This window comes from Biomphalaria glabrata, chromosome 9, assembly GCF_947242115.1.
Source record: "Biomphalaria glabrata chromosome 9, xgBioGlab47.1, whole genome shotgun sequence".
Taxonomy (NCBI): Eukaryota; Metazoa; Mollusca; class Gastropoda; family Planorbidae; genus Biomphalaria; species Biomphalaria glabrata.
In genome coordinates, this window is record NC_074719.1 from 4,927,485 (window position 1) to 4,948,730 (window position 21,246).

At 34.9% G+C, this 21,246-nt stretch overlaps 1 long non-coding RNA gene across 1 annotated transcript; it reads left to right on the forward strand.

Moving 5' to 3' along the window:
• The first annotated feature begins 1,340 nt into the window (after window positions 1-1,340).
• LOC129928051 (uncharacterized) lies at window positions 1,341-20,388 on the forward strand. Its single transcript, XR_008779639.1, has 5 exons — window positions 1,341-1,460; window positions 3,944-3,962; window positions 13,464-13,575; window positions 17,895-18,159; window positions 20,060-20,388. It is a non-coding gene; the product is annotated as an uncharacterized LOC129928051 (long non-coding RNA).
• The last annotated feature ends 858 nt before the right edge of the window (window positions 20,389-21,246 follow it).

Here is a 21,246-nt window from a genome sequence, read left to right on the forward strand (position 1 = left end):
TGTGGAACTGTAACATTTCATATTTTAACGTTACTGTTTCTATAGTTACGTTACTATTGTGGAACTGTAACATTCCATATTTTAAAGTTACTGTTTCTATAGTTACGTTACTATTGTGGAACTGTAACATTCCATATTTTAAAGTTACTGTTTCTATAGTAACGTTACTATTGTGGAACTGTAGACTGGGCACAAGTAAGTTGAGGCCCTTAGGGGAATTTCCATAAGAGACTGTACTTTTTAAGGATTGTATAAATATGCAGTAATTAGGTGCTAATTATAGACAGAAGAATTACTACAGTTAAACTAAAAATTTCATTTTGTAATGGTAAAGAAATATTTACATTTGTTGGGGCCCCACCTTTCCCCTCTGCCTTGAACCAGGTCCTAGTGTTACCCATTAGTATAAGAAGATATTATGAGTTATAATAAATAAGTAAAAAAAAAAGGGGGAGGGGGGTCCATGACAAAATAAACGCTATATTGCAAAGGCTGGGGACAAATCAACGGGCGTGGACGGTGGGTAATACTAGTAGCATAAAATAAGTTGATGTATTTATGCCGTTGTTTATTCTTTGTCGAAACTTTTTAGAATGTCGTGTGCCTCGTTTTCATGTTCTTGTTCCTTTGCAACCATTGTTGTTTATTTCTCTTCAATACCATTTCACCCACACTATTGGTTCCTTTTTTTCCAATTAATTATGTAATTATCGTTTAACAGATTTTTGTTAAGTTTCCCTGTTCAGACCTTGCGATCTACAGGTCAGATGATGTAAAGGTCATGTGTTTCTGTAGCCCTTAGTTAACGAGCAGGGTGTTATGTGACCAGCACAACGATCAACCGCCTTGACTTTTCCCCAACTCACGTCAGGTACGGTGAGGTACCCATTAACCAGGGCACTCGAGAGAATCCCATTGCACTGTGCGGCATTGTAAAAAAACTCCCAAGACCTTTAGCCTGATATAGAATAGGAAAATGGCAGTGGCTCCCTGAGAGACCGTGCCACAGGAAATGACAGTGTGAGCAAAGACACTAGTAAGACCCTTTTCCAGACACTGTTCATTCAGGCCGATGAAATGGAGCTCTTGTTCGATTTTACTGGCCTAGAGTTTCAAGAACCTATGGCTTAGCTTTAACAGACAGTTTCAAATTGGTACCCTTAATGCTGGGTGGACTCAAAGGCCCCCAAAAGATCGCGAGATTAGAAATCTCATTCTTCACTAGGATTCGAACCCAGGACCCCCGGTTGGGAAGCCAAGCACTTTACCACCACTCAACCACGTTAAGTTTCTTTGTTAAAATAAATTGTCTCATATCTCTCTCTTTTTTACAGTTTCAAATCAGCAACTAAAACAACAACAACAACAAAAAACAAAGAAACAAACAAGAATGCAAGCTTTCGTACTGCCAGCTACACTAAGTATCCTATTGGCCTGTGTGACACCATCATTTCAGTGGGGTAAGTTAAATAGGTCATAGTAAGGTCTATGTCTAAGGGAGTAAACCCAAACTGACTATTCGGTATTGGCGTCCCGTAGGTGGAGGGTAAAAAATCTTTCTTGTAATCTCCTGCCGCCCCTGAGCCCAAGCAGCAAATATGCTCCAGTCTTTCGAACTCGGTCAGCATAGAAGAGAGGCAAGTTATGGTGTTTGGGCAACTCAGTACGTCACAATATTGCCCCTAAAAGGTTAGAAAGTGTTGGACGAGAACATATTCATTATGTTATAGACTCTTCTATGTGTACTATTTTATTTCCATAAATACTTTTGACATTCGAACGGAATTGTTTGTAATATATATTTACAGCTATTTTATAATTGAACTCATTTTTGACCTGCATATTTTGCACATCCTAATGCAGTCAAAGCTGTTGCCCAATAGAGGTCTGTTAAAGTTTTCTTCTTAGGTGAGGACTTTTTTTGGGCCTTAAATGTGTCTCGTGGCCTACGTAAGGTTCTCCAGCTGTTTTTTTCAGAGACCATCTGATCTTTATTGCGCTTCCTGGAAGATACTTTGTTACGCCTTTAAGTTTGTCAAATAACGATCAGTTTTGTCACGTGATACTAGCAAGATAATGTTACTTGTTAGGCAGCAAGATAATGTTATTTGTTAGGCAGCAGGATAATGTTACTTGTTAGGCAGCAAGATAATGTTATTTGTTAGGCAGCAGGATACTGTTATTTGTTAGGCAGCAGGATAATGTTATTTGTTAGGCAGCAGGATAATGTTATTTCTTAGTCAGCGGGATAATATTATTTGTTAGGCAGCAGGATAATGTTATTTGTTAGGCAGCAGGATAATGGTATTTGTTAGGCAGCAGGATAATGGTATTTGTTAGGCAGCAGGATAATGGTATTTGTTAGGAAGTATGTCCAGGGTAGGCCCATTTTAGAGTGAAAGCACACAGAAAAAGAAACAAAAATCTAATTAAATACTCTTACAAGTGCTCCTTCTTCCCATAGTGCCGTTGAGAATGAACGGGTTGCCTGAATCAGCCAGGAAAAAAATCGACTTAGCTCAGAGTTTGACACTGATTAACATGCACGGCCAGATTGACACATGAAATGCGTAGGACGTCATAGTATTCTCTTATAAAGTAACGTCTGTAATCTATAAGATAAGAGGATCAATGATCTGTAACTTCTGTCGCCAGTTCTTAAAGTCTTCAGCACAAAGACCTTTATTTTTGTTTTCAGCACATGTCAGCTAGACATTAGTGTTGAGAAGGGAGTAATTAGAACACAACTGAACAAAATTAATCGACCGAGTTTTGAACTCAAGGACTCCATGGTTTGGAAGTCTGGCGCTCGACCTTATAAAGACCTAATACAGACGTTACTTCAAACAAGAAGAGGATTACGTCCTACGCGTCATGCATCTAGTCATGCATCTAGTCATGCATCTAGTCATGCATGTTAACATTTTAGTTTTACTCTATATTCATTGTTTTCATTAAACGGAACAGTTTATGTTTTGCTTTTTTTAAAATACGTGTGTATATATATTATCGCATATCTATATTACTATCATTGTGGGTGAGTTCTGGAACATGACTTCAGTTTTCCCGAGGTTTATAGATCAACCGAAAGAGGCGGCAGCGTATGCGAATTCGTTTATCGCGTTCTGGAGATCATGTTCACAGTGAGCTAGCAGGGCGCAATCATCGGCATAGAGAAGCTCCGTTATGACCATCTCCTTTGTTTTTGTATAGGATAGTAGACGTCGAAGATTGAACACATTGCCGTCTGAACGAAACCGGATGTATATGCCTTCGTGCAATCGCTGCCTCATTTGACCCAGCATTAAGCCAAAGAAGATAGCGAATAGAGTAGGAGCAAGTACCCAGCCCTGCTTCACGTCATTTTCTACCATCATAGAAATACGGTGGCAAAACCGCACTACAAACAGCGATGTCCTTGGACAGTATAGAGGGACTTCTTATAGTCCGACAATTACGCTGGACAGGGCACGTATCCCACATGGGAGACGAACGTATGCTAAATGCTCTTTTTTGGTGAGCTAAAAGGTGGCCGACGTAACAGAGGCGCCCCACGGAAACGCTTCAAAGACTTTCTTAGGCGTCAACTTTCCTTAGCTGACATAGAAGAGAGCACCTGGCTGCATGCGCCCTATGAACGAGACAACTGGAGGTCACTCACGAAGGCCGCGGGATACACATTTGAGACCAAAAGAAAATCCGCTGCCGAGGACAAACGCAGATGGCGTAAAGTAAAACTAAATCGACCACATGCGGACAATGGTTATGATTGCTCTGGATGTGGCAAAATATGTAGGTCGCAGCTGGGGCTACGCAGTCACGGTAAATACTGCATTCCTCACTAATCTTTGGAATCAAAGACAAGCCTTATTATTATTATATTACTATGCACATTTAATATTGTCAAATGATTATTATTATTTTTTCTTTTCGTGTTAATTAGGAGGATACTACAATAAACCGTAAGTATACACTATCTTATCGTATATATAATACAATATTGATAGTCTATGCTTGTTTTTAGCCCCCCCCCCCAATTTAAAAACGAGAAAAGCAACTATCAGTTTTGTGTGATCTGTTTGTCCGTCTGTCACGTTAAGATCGATTTCATGATATTTTGCAGCTTGCAATGGATCTGGTTCAACGAGTACTTACTATGTTATGAGAGCGAACCGTTTTGTTTCTTTAAATAGAGATGTCTTTTCACTTTTTTAAAAAACTATTCGTTATTAAGAATTTAGGTCATCGGTTAACATGCGTGACTAGATGCATGACGCGTTGGACGTAATCATCTTCTTTTTTTGAAATAACTTCTGTATGATATAAGATATGATAAGAGTAAAATAAAAACAACAAGAGGAAGAAAAGATTTATATAACGTCCGGAAGTTGAATATTTTGCATTTTTATTGAACATTTATGCATGCGATTACAAACAAAGTTAAAAACATAAGATATATATTGATTATTAATGTGTCTTCTGTTGCATAATAGCAGATATTGATTAGCTTTGTTTTTTAAATTAAAAAGAAAAGAATGAATACATATTGTATATATATATATATATATATATATATATATATATATATATATATATATATATATATATATATATAAAAAAAAATTATATATATATATATATTCGTATTTTAAAAATGCAAGACATGTTTCAGACTTTAGACGAAGGGGATAGTATTGTTTGTCCTACTGACAACAGGATATGGAGATTTCTTAATGTTATTATTATAATATTATTACATTATTAATAGACATTCAATGAAATGATAGCTATGAAGATGTTTCAATGTGGGCCTGACCTAACTGATGTTATTAAATGATGATATAATTGATTTGATTCAAGACCTCAAGGAAGAATCGTTTTCCTTTATCAGATGGTCTAATGTTAGTTGGTGGGACTCATAGTTTACCTGTACTTATGAAACACTGCTTTTTGGGCTAATTACTGTTTTATATTATATTAAATTTTATACTAAATGCATTCTTTCTCTTTTTAAACAAAACATTTCATTTAAAATTTCCGCACATAGACATAAATAAATATAGACTGGCCAATTAAAGAGTTTTATGAAACGAAAATGTGTGACTTACAATTTTGTGTACTTTATTATACAGCATTTATGAGCAGTATAAAAGTTAAGTATTCATATCTATTTCAGCCACACACCTATATATATATTGTAAATAAGGAGGCAGTGTAGTTTTGTTTAATCTCTAAGAATGAAGAGCATGCAATTTTTCATAATTCGGAAATCCGAATACAATAGATATATGGGAAAGGACCAATGGCGAAAGCTTTTGTGCCAGTTTTTAGTTTAGAATTTATAACTGCCCACAGGTTGCGACGTCACAGATCAGTGTTGAGGCCTTCTAAAACGACTGGTCTCGGTCCGTCCAGTCTAGATCTAAAAACTAGAAAAAAAATCCGATATCATGATATTTTAAATCCTCCAAAGTTCTGATTCAAAAGCTGTTTTTTTTCCTTTTCTGAAATCGAAAGGTTTAATTTTTAAAACCTAACCATGCAAGCAGTTGTAGTTTTTTTTTTCTCATAAAAATACACAATGTTAACAACTAGTCACTATTAATATTAAAAGACATGGAATACAATATTAATAAGGAAATATTTTTTTCCAGTATAGTTTAAGCATATTTATGCAAACTTTTGTTGTTGTCATTCATAGATCTAGAGAGGCACGTTATTTAGAATAAACAATCTTCTTTAACCATAGCCTAGCCTACAAACCCCCCCCCCCCCTCGAGAACACACACTTTTAATAGGTCATTATACTCACTGTAACAATTTTTTAGGACTTTTAACTTTTTGATTTTAGATAGTGGCCTACATGCAGATTTAGATCAAGTCGTTTTAAAATTGTTCTACACATTATGATCAACTAGTCTTTACATTTCAAACTGTAGAAATTGTGTCCACTCACGCACACGAGCGATTTCATACATATGTAAAATCACAATTGGTAATCACAGTGATCTAAGGATAATCCCTCGCACTCAATCTCTACACAATTCACTACATCTAGAGGAGAATGAGATTTAAGATCTAGATCTGTGGATTAAAATAAATCTCGAACGAAAGTAAGTTACGCACCAAAAAAGTGTTAAGTGCTTAAAGTGGGACAAATTATTGTTTGGTGATTAAGATATTGAAATGCCGGCTTTCATTTAGATATATAGTAGAAATTGCAAATAAAAATTATTTTTGGTAACTTTAACCGCTGTAGTTTCAATCATGAGAATGGCTTATCTTATCTTATATAATACAGACGTTACTTCAAAAAAAGAAGATGATTACGTCCTACGCGTCATGCATTTAGTCATGCATATTAACCAATGACTTAAATTCTGCCAAGTCACTGGTTTTCCTGGCTAGCTCAGGCAACCCATTCCATGCCCTAATAGCACTAGGGAAGAAGGAGTATTTGTACAAATTTGTCCTAGCATATGGGACGAGGAATGTGTTTTATCTTTGTGTCTTTCAGAGTATTTTATAAAATTTTGTTTTTGTATTTGAAGATTATGGTTCAGTGTTTTATGTATAATTGCTACTTTACTTTTGAGTCTTCTCTTCTGAAGGCTTTCTAAATTTAGTCAAATGTGAATATTGGTTTGTTCTGAATCTCACCGCTCTATTTTGTGTCTGTTCCAGTTTCTTAATGTTATCTTGAGTTGAGGGGTCCCAAACAGAGGATGCATATTCTACTATTGGCCTAACCAAGGTTAAAAAACATTTTAGTTTTATGTTCTTATTTGATTCATAGAAATTTCTTTTAATAAACCCTAAGGCTTTGTTTGATATTTTTTTTTATAGTTTCATCAATATGGTGATCCCATGACAGTTTTTCTTTTATTATAACACCTAGGTATTTTGCGTTTTAGCAGGCTCCTGTTTAAAATGCATGAGTAGTGCTTTGTTGTCCTAAACTTAACTCTTTCTCTCCTAACCGACGATACAAACGTTAATTCCACCAGAATGTGGTAAATAATTACGGAGAGAAAGAGTTAAGTAACAATAGCTAAATAATCTTATTTCATCGTCCACGGAAATAGAGATAATGAATATGAATGAATGAATAAGTGATACATTTTAATGAAAAAGAATTTTATATTGTAAATAACTCGTTGAAGAATCGACACAAGATGTTGGTTTTTAATATTCTTTTGGACTAATTTCCTTAGTCTATGAGTTAATATAATAATAGCTATATACAAAGTGACTGAGAATTGCTTTGGAGAAAAATTGTAAGGGAAAACGGGCATTGTTTTATCAATATTATCACGTGGCTAGATGTTGTTTGTAAGCGATTGGTGAATGAGGTCCATTGAGCTAGCTCTGGTTGTATGGGTTACCCACATAAATCTAAGTAGTTTCTTCATATTTAAATAGTTTCCTAAGAGTCAAATCAATATTGATATTTTAAGAGCGAAAATAATATGTTGGTGTTATATTCATTGCCAAACGCTTATGAGGACATTTTTGCTTTGTCTCTTTTTTTTTTTTTTTAAATTACATACTTCTTGTAATTGTCTTGTCAATCAACGTCACGCTTTTATTTTAAAATCTTTCTTTGGACTAGTAACTTAAAAGTTCTGTCTTGCGGCGCTTCCTTCTTGATCTTTATTTCCTGTTCACTGCTTAGCAGGCTCCTGTTTAAAATGCATGAGTAGTGCTTTCACTTTGCTGCATTCGGCCTTCTCAGAAACTAACGTCATCACGTTTTCTTTCGACTTTTGGCGTGTTGTCGTTCCGCGTGTTCCTCGCTGATTCTGTTCATTAATTTCAGCATACAATATTCCTTGGCTTGGCTTTTCTTTCTGTTTACGTAGATGACAGGGTTGGAAATGTCGTAGACAAAAAAAGAACAAGATCAAAGTTCACAGGAACAGGATGCAGAGTTCCCCTTTATAGATGGCGAGTAAAATCAATAACCACAGTGGAGTGCGAAGCTAGAAATGTCGGTCAGTTTTCTGTCGCACATTTGGATTTAACTAAACATCTGAATACAGATTCACAGTGGAGTGCGAAGCTAGAAATGTCGGTCAGTTTTCTGTCGCACATTTGGATTTAACTAAACATCTGAATACAGATTCACAGTGGAGTGCGAAGCTAGAAATGTCGGTCAGTTTTCTGTCGCACATTTGGATTTAACTAAACATCTGAATACAGATTGTAATTTTCAATTGGAACTTTCTAGCAAGCCTCCAACATTTAAATGTTTGTCTTATAGTTTAAGTAGCAGCCACTATAGGTACTTTTGCAGTATCATTACAGTTTTCCATAATAACAGTATTTATCAATGGACTGCAATTTTAAAATACTTTAAAATGTATGAGCGGAAATACAAATGTGCAAGAACCAAAAGTGAAGCAATCGTTTATGAAGTTTTGGACCCTATATAATGAACAAAGCAAAGAAGCTCGTTAGTGATACCCAGTTTTTGAAAGCGTTCACGGCCCCACAATAAAGTGAAAGTGTTTCCCGCGATGACACACTTCTTTGTGCCACCCTTCGTGTCCGTTTGCCGATTTAGAATAAAGCAAAACTTTGGGCTATGGAAAGACCAGGTGGTTAGATCTGAAACCTTTGCTGAAGAGACTGTTTAATTATATCCTGATTTGAAGTGTCGCACCATGATCGAAAGCTTCTTTTGATAAGCCCTTGTTTGTAAAAATGTTTTACATGTTTCGGATGTTCCTTCAGAGTTGAAGATAGTTTTACTTTCTAGTCCAAACCTCCCGCAGGACGACGGGGAATGGAAGCGGGCAGGGTTTGAACCCGGGACCATCGATAAATCCAAAACGACAGTCCAGCGCGCAAACCGCACGACCAGGCAGCCATCCAAGCCCTATGAGCTTGATTTCAGCTGCATTTTGTACAGAACATTGTGTTATTATTCCACGTAGCAGTTCTGTTTTCTTGAAGTATCCTTTGTCTTAGAAGTATTCATGCGACTCGCTATTTGGATGACGCGATGTGATTAGAAAAAAAGGGATGTAGCAGCGACCGGGTATATCTGGCAGAGGTTAATACTTTCAAATGCATTGCACATTAAGATGTTTTATCTCGGATAACTTTTCAGAAAATCAGGAATTATTTAAATTACTGTGTCTGTGTATATCTACATAGTGGTAAATTGTACGTGTGTACATTCTGATGTATTGTAATAAAGTCACAGCTATTGAAAAAAAAAATTAAGTCTGCCCTTGTTACGTCCCTTGATTGACATTTGTCCCGCTTTCAATCCTCAAGCTACATAGGATCAGATCTATAAATAGTATAAAGCGTCGTGTCTTCAGAGACTCGTAGAACTTGCAGAGAATTTTAAATCTTTCTGAATGCTCAACTCATAATTGGGCTGTGGGCGGTAGCCTTATATGTTGTTTTTACCCGTTTTAGAATTGTCATGGACAAATATGTATGTATTATTTTAAGTACGCTTAAGTTAGAAGGGCGATTGGTCAACGATTCTGCGAAAAGATTTCTATCCTAACAGAAGGCAAGCCTAACCTGCCAACTTTTTTTACAGAGAGAAAAATTTGTCATAAATACAAGAATTGAAAGTAAGCCTTTTGTTTTCGGTTCCTACAACTAGCTCACATCATTTATCGTGACTGCCTATTTAATTAACGTTTCAGAAAGATCGCTTTATTCATTATTTTTTTATAGTTACCGTTAAAGACAGTCAGGGTTATCTTTAAAGCGTTTATCCTGACATTCTAGTAACAAATTAGTAAACAATAGTAACAGCTAACTTGTCCGTAAACACCAACATTGACATAACTGGCCAACGCAGTAGTTACTTGCACCTTTGTTTAATTACCACAATCTACGATTAGCCTAAATGATGAGAAACATTCAAAACATAGTTTGGCAACTTGTTAAAAATGTGGTATACATCCTCGAGCATGCATCAGTGAAATAAGCAACTGTAGTTTAACACTTAACAGCTTTAACTACAAGCACACTTCTTCATTAACATGGCTCCACCGCTTCCAATGTAACTCAACAAATAACAACTGCGATCCAAGCATCAGGTAAGTCCAACTCTATACCTAGTTCAGGGCCGGCCTTAGGCAAACTAGGCAGCCGCCTAGGGCGTCCGATTGATGGGGGCCTCACACAGGACTCAAAACAATTTTTGGAGAAGAAATAACTAAACGTATGTCCAACGTTCCCTTTCGAGTACACTATGAGATGCATATAATATGCATGATCTTCTTTTTTGAATTAACGTCTGTATAATATAAGATAAGATAAATTGCGTTATTTTGTTTTCGCTGTCTATTTTTAATGTTTCTATGTCATTTGTTGGCACCAAAGTCACTTTACCTAGGGCCTCCTGTTATCTAAGGCTGTCCCTGCCTAGTTCCCATGTACAGTACAAACAGGAGGCGTTATAGAGCCATACAAAAACAATATCCATCATAGTCAAATAGGACCAACTAAGCAAAATAACAGCCAAGATGCGTTTTAATATTCAGCATGCAAAAGAACTGATGCTATAGAGATACAGGTACGCATCGACAGAGACCAATTATCCATCTATTGGACTCATGAATTCTAGTTACAATACATAGTTTTTTTTCCTATTACTAAGTATCTGTTAAATTATTTTTCGCATATGGTCGCCCCCATGTTGTGCTATCCGTTTAGTAGTAGTTAAACTTTGAAATCTTCGGGTTAGGGGTTACTGTTAAAGTCTCGCTTGACGTTAACCGTTATTCGTTCACCTTGGGTCAAGAGGGTGAAAAGCACGAGAAACCTTGGACCTAGAAAGAGGAAGTAAGAATGACCAATTTGACTTTTAGCCAGTAGTAACTTTAGGTCATTTGGGAGTAGTCACTTGAAGTCAGTAGAGACAGTATACTTATTTTTAGTAGTTGCTTTCAGTACTTAAATTTGGAATCTATTGTTACCCGATGTGACGCTAGCGTATTTCAGAAGTGAAATTCTATTCTAAAGGACTTGTATATTTGATACCATTGTTATGCAAATGTAATTATATATCAAATTGGATTATCTTTGTGTAACTGACAAGAAGTTGCAGTATATTGTTGTTATTGAATAAACGTATTTTTTGCCTGCTCAAATGAGATTCAAGTCAACCTATTCTATGTTTGTTACCTGTGAGGTGTAGCTCCAAGTCAACATATTCTATGTTTGTTACTTGTGAAGTGTAGCTTCAAGTCAACCTATTCTATGTTTGTTACCTGTGAGGTGTAACTCCAAGTCAACCTATTCTATGTTTGTTACCTGTGAAGTGTAACTCCAAGTCAACCTATTCTATGTTTGTTACCTGTGAGGTGTAGCTCCAAGTCAACCTATTCTATGTTTGTTACCTGTGAAGTGTAGCTCCAAGTCAACCTATTATATGTTTGTTACCTGTGAAGTGTAGCTCCAAGTCAACCTATTCTATGTTTGTTACCTGTGAAGTGTAGCTCCAAGTCAACCTATTCTATGTTTGTTACCTGTGAAGTGTAGCTCCAAGTAAACCTATTCTATGTTTGTTACCTGTGAAGTGTAGCTCCAAATCAACCTATTCTATGTTTGTTACCTGTCAAGTGTAGCTCCAGGAAGAACGAACTCAGCATTCTTGAGTTCTACACACATTGATAACAAACACGTCGTTTACATTTTGGTGATTAGTACAAGTGTAATATTTACATCTGTCACCCAAACAAACCGTTTAGAGTCACCTATTAGGCTTTAACTCTTTCTCTCCGTAATTGTTTACCTGATTCTGGTGGAATCAACGCTGGTATCGTCAGTTAGGAGAGAAAGAGTTAAGGAAAGAATTTAGATGTAAAGCAGAGTGGTCAAATTAATTTTTACACATTGACACATACATAAACTATACTGTACTATAAAGCTTTCAAATACAAGTCGGGGTGGTTGAGTGTAATGCGGTCTTTAAATGTGATACCTAAGATCCTTTTGTAGCATCTCCATTCCATTGCTAGGAACATCCTCTCTAGCTCTGCAGTCAGCGTCCAAGACTCACAGGCATATAAATATGTGGCCATGACCAGGCAGCGCATCAGTCTGATTTCGGAGTCGAGGGATAAGCTTTTGTCTTTCCATATTATTTCAAGTTTTGAAAGAGCTGCTGTGGACTCTGCTATTCAGGCCAGTAGTTCAGGTTTCGTTTCCTCATCTGATACAATATCTCCGAGGTATTTGAAGCTGCTAACACTAGTCAGCTTTTCACCTCCAATACTGATGCCCCTTTTAAAGCCCTGGTCATATTTTGTTTTCGGCATTTATTTGCATGCCGTATGTTTCGGAAGTCTTGCCAATGTGCATCACCAGGTCAGCTAGTTCTTCTGTCCCTTCTAGGCCATCAATTTCATCTGCAAAGCGCAAGTCAGTAATTCTTCTTCCTCCAATGCTAACAGTACCTTCATAGCCCTCGAGAGCATATTCCATTATCCTTTCAAGGAAGACATTGAAGAGTGTTGGTGAAAGTAAGCAGCCTTGTCTTACTCCAACTGTGGGTTGAAACAGTTCCACAACAGTTTATTTGTATTTAATAAGGGAGCGAACAAATAAATGAGAACTAAATATCTCGACTATTGCTGATAGTAAAGAGTTGTGTGCCCTTTTATTTCTATAACTTGACTCGATTACTACGAGTCCAATTGTTGGTCTCAGAGCAGATTCTTTCTGCTGAAGATTATTTTTTATTGTTACAAAGCTTATATCAACTCAGTGTGTCTGGTAACAAGTTTGTTCATGTTATTTCTCCCACACCCAATCTCTATATCAGCAGAAATTTGCACCATTATTTCTATTACCTGACAACACAACCAATTAGTTAATTAATTATTGGTAATAAATTATTTTGTTTGGTATCTTGAACAAGGGCAAGAAGTCGCACTTGACAGATGTGGTTGCATAAGTTTAATTAGTCCCCTTGAGGATTCTTAAGATCCTGTATTTAAAAAAAGCGATCATATAAACATTCACCAAGATACTCTCATCTTCCCTCCCCCTTTCCCAACTGGTCCAGAGAAGTGATAGAATCATAGCGTATTGAGAAGGCTAAAAGCTGAACCAAAAGAATTGGTAAAAATATTTATATCGCAAGATTTATATATTTAGGTCAACCATGTATAGCCTATACAATTACATGACTGATCCAGACTTATTGATACAATTACACTTAATATAAGCTTTGTCTTTCATAACTATTATGTATGTTTTACTAACGATCTGGTTTTCAGAAATCCAAAATTAAAAAGCCAATACGAGTTATCATTAATCGATCTCTTAAAAGCGTAAGTTCTTTCTGCAATCTAATCGTGAGAATTACAACATACAAAAAAGAAGAGTGCCTTTTTTATTTAAATTAATACCGGCACTAATATAATTGATCTGATAAAAAGACGAAATGTTAATTGTCATAATGTGTTGAAATTATTTTTCAGAGGAAGGAATTGGCTGATAATACAAATTTAACGATTCTTCAAACAGTAGGTTTTGGTTTATCTGGAGAACATTTCAGAGCTACGATGAAAGAATGTAGTAACATTTTGAAAGGTAAAAATATTTGTTTCCAAAAAAATTACGATTGCATGCAATATTTCTAGTATAAATATCGTAAGAATTACAGTTTATTATTATCTATAGGGTTTGTTGGACGTCCGTTTCGTTTCTTTGATTAAAAAGTATTGGCCCGGAAGTCGCTTTTTTTCCCTATATATCTTTGTATTTTTCAGTTCTCTTTTTAAATTAAACTGACATTATTATGCTATAATTTTAAGTGTTCCTGATAGAGAAAATAATTCTGCACAAAAATACGGGTAGTTGGGATATAATCCGATAGAGGCTATAAAAAAAGACCTGAAACTAGCGCGTGAAACTACACATTTACAGTACTTTATTTGATGAGTATTTTACCCAAGATCTGTGTTATTTTTTTTAGGACTAGCTTATTTCATTTACCCGGCATTTTCCGATACACAATTTCATACACAAAATAATTGTTGAAAAAAATTGTAGTGATTTTAAACTTTAAATGATTACTTAAAAAGGTGTTACTCTAATCAATTTTGAATATTCTTTTCTTATGAATGTCAATGTTTATTTTGTGTCTGTTCTAGTTTCTTAAATTTTTCTTGAGTAAAGGGGTCGTTTTTCTCCTAATGGGTATACCTGATTTCTCCAAGCAGCCTTTGTAAAATATTGGTCCTAAATAATGCTATGTTTATAAACGAAAAATCGCATGGCTGCATTATGATGAATGTACGTGTTAGTTCAATATATTTTATATTACTAGGTAACTATAAATAACCGCATAAATAGACGTAAGTTTCATTTTTTTTTCTGTTAGACAAAGTCATATGGCAATTTTTTTTGTATATCCTAATTCTAAAAAGGAATAATAATAGAATTATACAGTAAAAATAATCACTAAGTTTTTCTTTTAATAGTTTTGTAAGTCTAACTGAGTTTGTGTTTTTGCAGATGTACACAAGCTACACTATGAGTCAGTCCATCTCTTCTAATTGTTTAGAAATGAGTGTAAAAATGTAGGCTTCGATATTTTTGCCTGAATTTAAGAAGTTACAAACTTCAAACAACTAATATATTGCCTCTTCCATAAAACTTTGTACTTATAAAATAAATTTATCCAATGCTCAAAATCCTGCTTGTATACTTAGGCCCTATTTTAATCGATCCGGTATCAATGTATTAAGTAGCAATAACCCCGCAAAAAAATTAAATGAAAGAAGATTTAGATATACATATATTTTTGTGACGGTACGCACCGGTATGGGGTACCGGCACCTTTCTTCAATGTCGGGAAAATGATTACTTTTCTTGTAATTCAACGTTAATTGTTAATTTATTATTAGTTGAAAGTTAGGCAATCTATCACTGAGTACCGGAGCCTCTTTTTTATTTTTACATAAAAAAACAAAACAAGCACTTTATATACTTTCAGCCGACATGCCGTATTATTAAAAACACCTCTATGTGAACTTCTCAATCATCTAGAGTCTTAGACAGTCATTATTTTAGACTAGATTTAAGTAGATTCTAGACCTAGATTTAGTAGGCCTATTATTATAAAAAAAAAAAAATCAGTCATTATAGACATCATTCGCAATTTTTGGGTCTAGGCATTGAAAAGTAAATCTATTAATAAACTATAATACATCTAAGACTAAGACTAAGACTGCTTTATTGATCCTTACGGAAATTTGTTGTGATTACAATGACTCGTTTCTCATATAAAGACAACACAACAGAAACATACACATAAATACAACAGACAACATAAAGAGTTCATTCAGCGACTACACACAGGTATCTTGGTGCATTTCATGTTCCCTGATCAATGAGTGGCGGTGATAGAGTCTGACCGAGTGAGGTACGAACGAGTTTTTGTACCGCTCCGTTCTTGTTTTGATTGACAGCAGTCGCCCACTTCGCGACGACCTGGCGTAGTTCTGATGGAGAGGGTGGCCGTTGTCTTCCAAGATTTTTCTTAGGCACGTTTGTTCAAAAAGTTCCTTTAAATGTGGTAATGTTGTAAGTGTAATTTTTGATGCTTTTTTAATGATGTTTTCTAGACGTTGCAACAGTTTAGATGAGGCGTTGCCTTGCCAACAACTTATTCGTATGTTAGCAGATTCTGTACAGTCGCGACGTAAAATGTCTCAAGGATCTTCTTGTTTAATTTAAAACTGTTGAGTTTGTATAGAAAAAAGAGTCGCTGGGCTGTTTTCTTTGTCAGAGTTCCAAGGTGGTCTTCCCATGAAAGCTTGTTGTTGATGATAACGCCTAGATATTTATATGCCTTTACTTGTTCTATAGATGTAGTGTTTATTTGCAGTTCAAGCATAGTTTGTTTTTTCTTTCTAAAATCTATTATAAGTTCTTTAGTTTTTGTTACATTCAGTTCTAGAAAGTTGTCGGTGCACCAGTTTGTAAACTCTTCTATCGAGCTTCGACAGTACTAAGATAGTCTAAGTACTAACTTATTAAATTAGTCATTATAAGTAGAAGTATTATAGTGAATATTGTATAGATCTAGATTGACTAGATTATAGATAGATCTATAGATAAATCTCTAGTTTAATAGATTAAGTATAGAGTATAGTAAACGTATTACAGTATTATTAGATCTATGTCTTATGTCTATATCTAATAATCTAATAATTAAAAAACTTCAGTCTTTATTAATATCTAGACTTTTTTCTAATAAAAACTGACTATAGGCATAGCATAGGCTAGACTCGGCAATCTAGTCTCAAGGTAGAATCTATACTATTACTAGATCTATTCGATTTTTATATATAGATCTAGGCTAGAATTAGATTATAGATCTAAATATACTAATGGATAGTTGATATGAGTTGTTAGCTAATAGCGTTGCTCAAGAAACAAACTTGGGTTTTTCTAAACTCTAATACGTGGTATGTAATAGTAAAACAGCACCTACCTAAATAAATCGTAACTAGCAATCAAAAACCTATATTTATTGTAGTATATATAGGTCTGTGGTTGTATTTTATATAGCCTGCGTAACTTCTTCTATAGAGAAATGACTTTTGTAATTTCTTTTACTGAAAATTGGGCTATTCGCGTCTGACACATATATAATTTTTATGTTCAGCAACAACTCCTATTGTTTTCTAATGACAGAACATTCGCCACACCAATTTACTAATATCAATATGGAAGAACTATCAGGCACGTCATTGTGTACTGCACTTTGTTTTAAGTAAACCCGCTCATGCTACACTGTAAATATTATTGATATACAATAGGTATATTATTTTATGAATATTGTAGGAAGTCTCTAATCCAGTAACATATATGTCCCCGCATCCCCAAGCAAATCAGGCCACCATAAAACAAAACATGAACATTTAAAAAAAGACCCAATTAGTCAATTAATTATTGGTAATTAATTGATTATTTTGTGTGGTATCGAATAAGGAAAATAACTTGTACATTATTGGTTTAGTTGTAAGGGCGGAGTTCTTTCCCATTAAATAAACTTAAAAAAAAAACTATAGATATTTTGCTTGTTTTGCAGTTCCGAATGCAAAAGAAATACTAAAATTGCCAGCATTAAGGTCAGAAATATTAGAGCTAAATGCTTTTGTGTTTTCTGAGTATTTCCAGTTCAAGTTTAGCTGTTGCTGTGAAGATGAGCGTTTATTGTTACAAATAGCTTTGAACTTATTGGGTCAAGCTCCCGAAACCGAGAAAAGAAATGTAAAAATGTATGTGTTTTTGAGCTCAGAGTTTAAGTTAAAATTGTTTCAGGCGATAGACTGGGTGCTACTGATGCTGATGTGTATTATAGGACAGAATGATTGAGTCAACTTTCTCCTGAAAGCTGGAGCTAAAGTGAATGGATTAGACGAAAATGTTTTCTCAGCATTGATGGCTGCATCTCAAAATGGGCATAAGGACACAGTTAAATTACTTTTAAAACATGGAGCATTAGTAAATGCTATATTAACAGATGAATCTACAGCCATCATGTTTGCTTCCATAAAAGGGCGAAGATTGTAGAATTACTTATAGAACATGGAGCTGACGTTAGACATAAGAACAAAAAGCGGCCAAACTTCTTTGATGCTTGCTTCTGTTAATGGACACTTTGAGACTGTACAGTTACTTCTTGATTCTAATGCAAATGCCAATGACGTTGATATAAAAGGCTGGACATCTTTAATGTTTGCAGCTGATAAAGACTTGTCCCAAATCGTCGGGATTTTAATACAATTTGGCGCAGATGTAAATCATTTAGAGGTAAATGGTTGGACTGCATTGACGGTACATTAATTTTCTGTCAAAGAATACACTAATATTGTTGATTTACTAATTCAATATAGAGCAATCATTGAGGCTGAAAATGTTAATGGGGAGACACCTTTGATGTTTGCATAAAGGAGCAAATGTGAACATGACTGATAACTAACAGGGTACTGCCCTGATGTTTGCATCCTACAAAGGGCACATTGACATAGTAAGATTGTTAATAAGCTCAGGTGCAAGCATGGATATTGTCAACACTAGTGGCATGACAGCACAGACTATAGCACTACTACGAGGCCAGGGCGAAATACTTTCGTTTCTTGTTAGCCCAGAAGGAGTACTGTGAGTATCAGTTTCTATTGTAATTTAATTATATTTTTTATTTAAATTTCGCGCTTAAAAAATAAATTTGCTTTAAAAATTGAGGTCATAATCAAGAAATACAAAATGTATACAACCAGTATTTGTAAACGAAAAATTGTGAATAAAATCTGAAGTTCTGAAGGCGGTATAATATAATGAAAAAAGAAAGATATATTAAAGAAATAGGCCTATTATAGTTTTTTTTTTTTTAGCTTTTATTTTCACAATGTGAATTGATACTTCTTTTTAAATTGCTTTTCATTAGTGCTAATTGCTAGTGTATAGCATGCCCAAAGCGCTATTGTCCCACCTCTTTTGTGGAACAGTGAGAGGGGGGAGTAGGTACCCGTGGAGAAGGTTTCCATGCTGCTCCACAAACATAACGCTAATTGTGTTTGGATTTGAACTCGAACCTCTTGATAGGAAACGAAGAGGAATTGGCCCCTCAGCCACTTTTTTTTTCATTGAACTAGTCCATTTTTTTTCGGAGTAGTGTTTCTGTTAAGTCTTTTGTAAACTAGAAAAGATTTCTTCTGGAGCGAGAAGTAGAACGGTAGCAGGTTCCACCCTCCATCCAGCACGATGGTCTGAAGGATTGCCATAAGCTCACAGCGATGTCAGTGGCGTGATCCGTCTTTAAGCGTTTTCCTGATTCCTTTCCTCAAAAGCTACGGTCTGAGGGGCTTTTTCAGTACACGGACCAAAGGTTTAGAACTCACTCTCCATTGATTTCATACAGACAACATGCTACACTACTTTCAAGAAGAACTTTAAGACTTACCTTTTTAAGACTTTTTTGGACTAATTTGATATCAGAAAAGGGGGGGGGCGATGGCTAAGTGGTTGAGCGCTTGGCTTCCGAACCTAGGATCCTTGGTTCGAATCTCGGTGAAGACTGATATTTCAAAAGGGCCTGGGCCCTCAACGTCAAAGAAATAATTGCGCAAAATTTCAGCTTGATCTGAGATTGGGTGTCGGAGAAATAACGTGTACAAACTTTTGGTTAGAAAGACAGACACAGAGTGAGTTGATATAAGTTTTGTAAAAATACTAAAAAAAAAGGCAAGCCTTATCTAAGTGTAAGAACTGTTGTTTATATATATATCAATACTCCCAAGGGCCGTAACATCGTTATGTTTACGTTTTTATCATGTCGAAACCGGCCGGATACAAGAAGTAGTGGGGAATATAAAGACGAACTAAATGCGATAGAGTTAATTACAGATGCCTGTCTCTTCCACTTATTTCCTGTCTCTTGAGTAACTCTCGATATCTAGGCCTATACTATATTGAAGTGTGTTCTGTTGCTGACAGAAAAATTATTTTGTATTAAATGTTTTTTATTTCATTTCTGGAAAAAAAAAACATTTAACAAAGCAGTGAAAATTTTTACATTTCAGTAAAGTAATTTTACTGGAGACCAGATTTTGGGTCTGGAAATTGGTCCCATATTGGATAGGCTGGTAGACCATTGTCTAGAAACTTCTCGATACGTGTGGGTAGCTAGCATTTAATTTTTTTTTAATGATTACATTTGAATTTTTTTTTATAGTTTCCACAAATATTCATGTTGGCATGAATCTATAATGGGATTGTGTTTTTTAAGCTGCCCCTTATAAGATATATATATATCTACTTATAAGACCAAACTGTGTTAATTTATTAATGAAAGTTTTATTCCTTTTGGTTTTAAAAGAAGCTTGATTAGGTTCATTTTATGCTCTCCATTAAGATTTGATACACCTACATCGGTATAGTTATGTTCACTATTTGGAGCTACAAACCAACGTTCGAATATTTACAATGATAAGAGATGAAATAAATAATCAATAAATGTTTCTCTTGCTACTTTTCTTAACTTGTTTCTATTTTTTTACAGTGTAATTTCGTAAAATCGGCCGTCGAAGAGGTCCACCTAGAGTCTTCACCAGGATTTGAACACAGGTTTTCCGGTTCCAAGTGCTTTACCCCTCAGCCACAGCATCTCCATAAATTCATTTAGCGTACACTTATATTTTTGAAAACAATAATTATTAACCTTATCCTTACATTCAAAATGTATAACATGCTACATAAAGAGAAACTAAAAAGATTTAATCTTCTTACAAAATTAGATACAATTGGCAGCACAAAAAAATTATTGTCGTACTTTAAAGAGTGACTTGACAGACTTGGACAAGACTTTTTACCTCGCAAATAGAAATGAATATTTTCATTGCGGCTTATCATACAAACTAGATCTAGAACTAGATCTAGTTCTAGAACTAGATTTTTAATCTAAAACTAGATCTAGAACTGTATACATCTAAAACTAGATTAGATCATCATAAATAATTATTATCACATGGAAGAAGTTTATTTGTTAGGTCTGTTTTTATTTTCTATGTCTTATATATATATATATATATATATATATATAAACTAATATTGTTGCAGTTCTTCTGTCATTCATTTACATTTATGCTTGTTATTTCCTTTCACTTATTGGAAACTTTCATGCATGGCGGAAAACACTATAAATAGGAATCTTTTTGGTATATCAGGTGTACAAAAAATAAAGGAAGTGTTGGTAAGCTACTGTATGTCTAATGCTGTTTAAAAGGAAGATAGAAGTTTGTGTTATTTTTTTTTTTTAGCGCTGCAGTATTACATCCAACTTCTTCCAAGTCTTGCACAAAAATAATTTCAATACAAAGGAAGTTTTAGACTTTCATTCTATGACAGTGGTGCAACGAAAAACAAATAAAAAGCAAATAGTCAGCAACCTGGATATAAATGTGCATTTTAAAAATATAGGCATGAAGTAATGGTAATCAAATTTATGTGAGTTTAGTAATTCTTAAAGTTAGCGACGTCAGGATACAATTATATGGTCTTGACGTTGTTTACTATGAAGTGAAAATGTTAAGTAAATACGTTTATATTAAATTCGATTCTTCTTTACATTATACTTTTAAGTTATTGGTAGATGTGTAGAGTTTATATGACACTTCGTTACTTTTTAATTTAAAAAAAAATATAATTTGTAATTGACATTAAGATATTTATAATTGAGACGAGCAATCT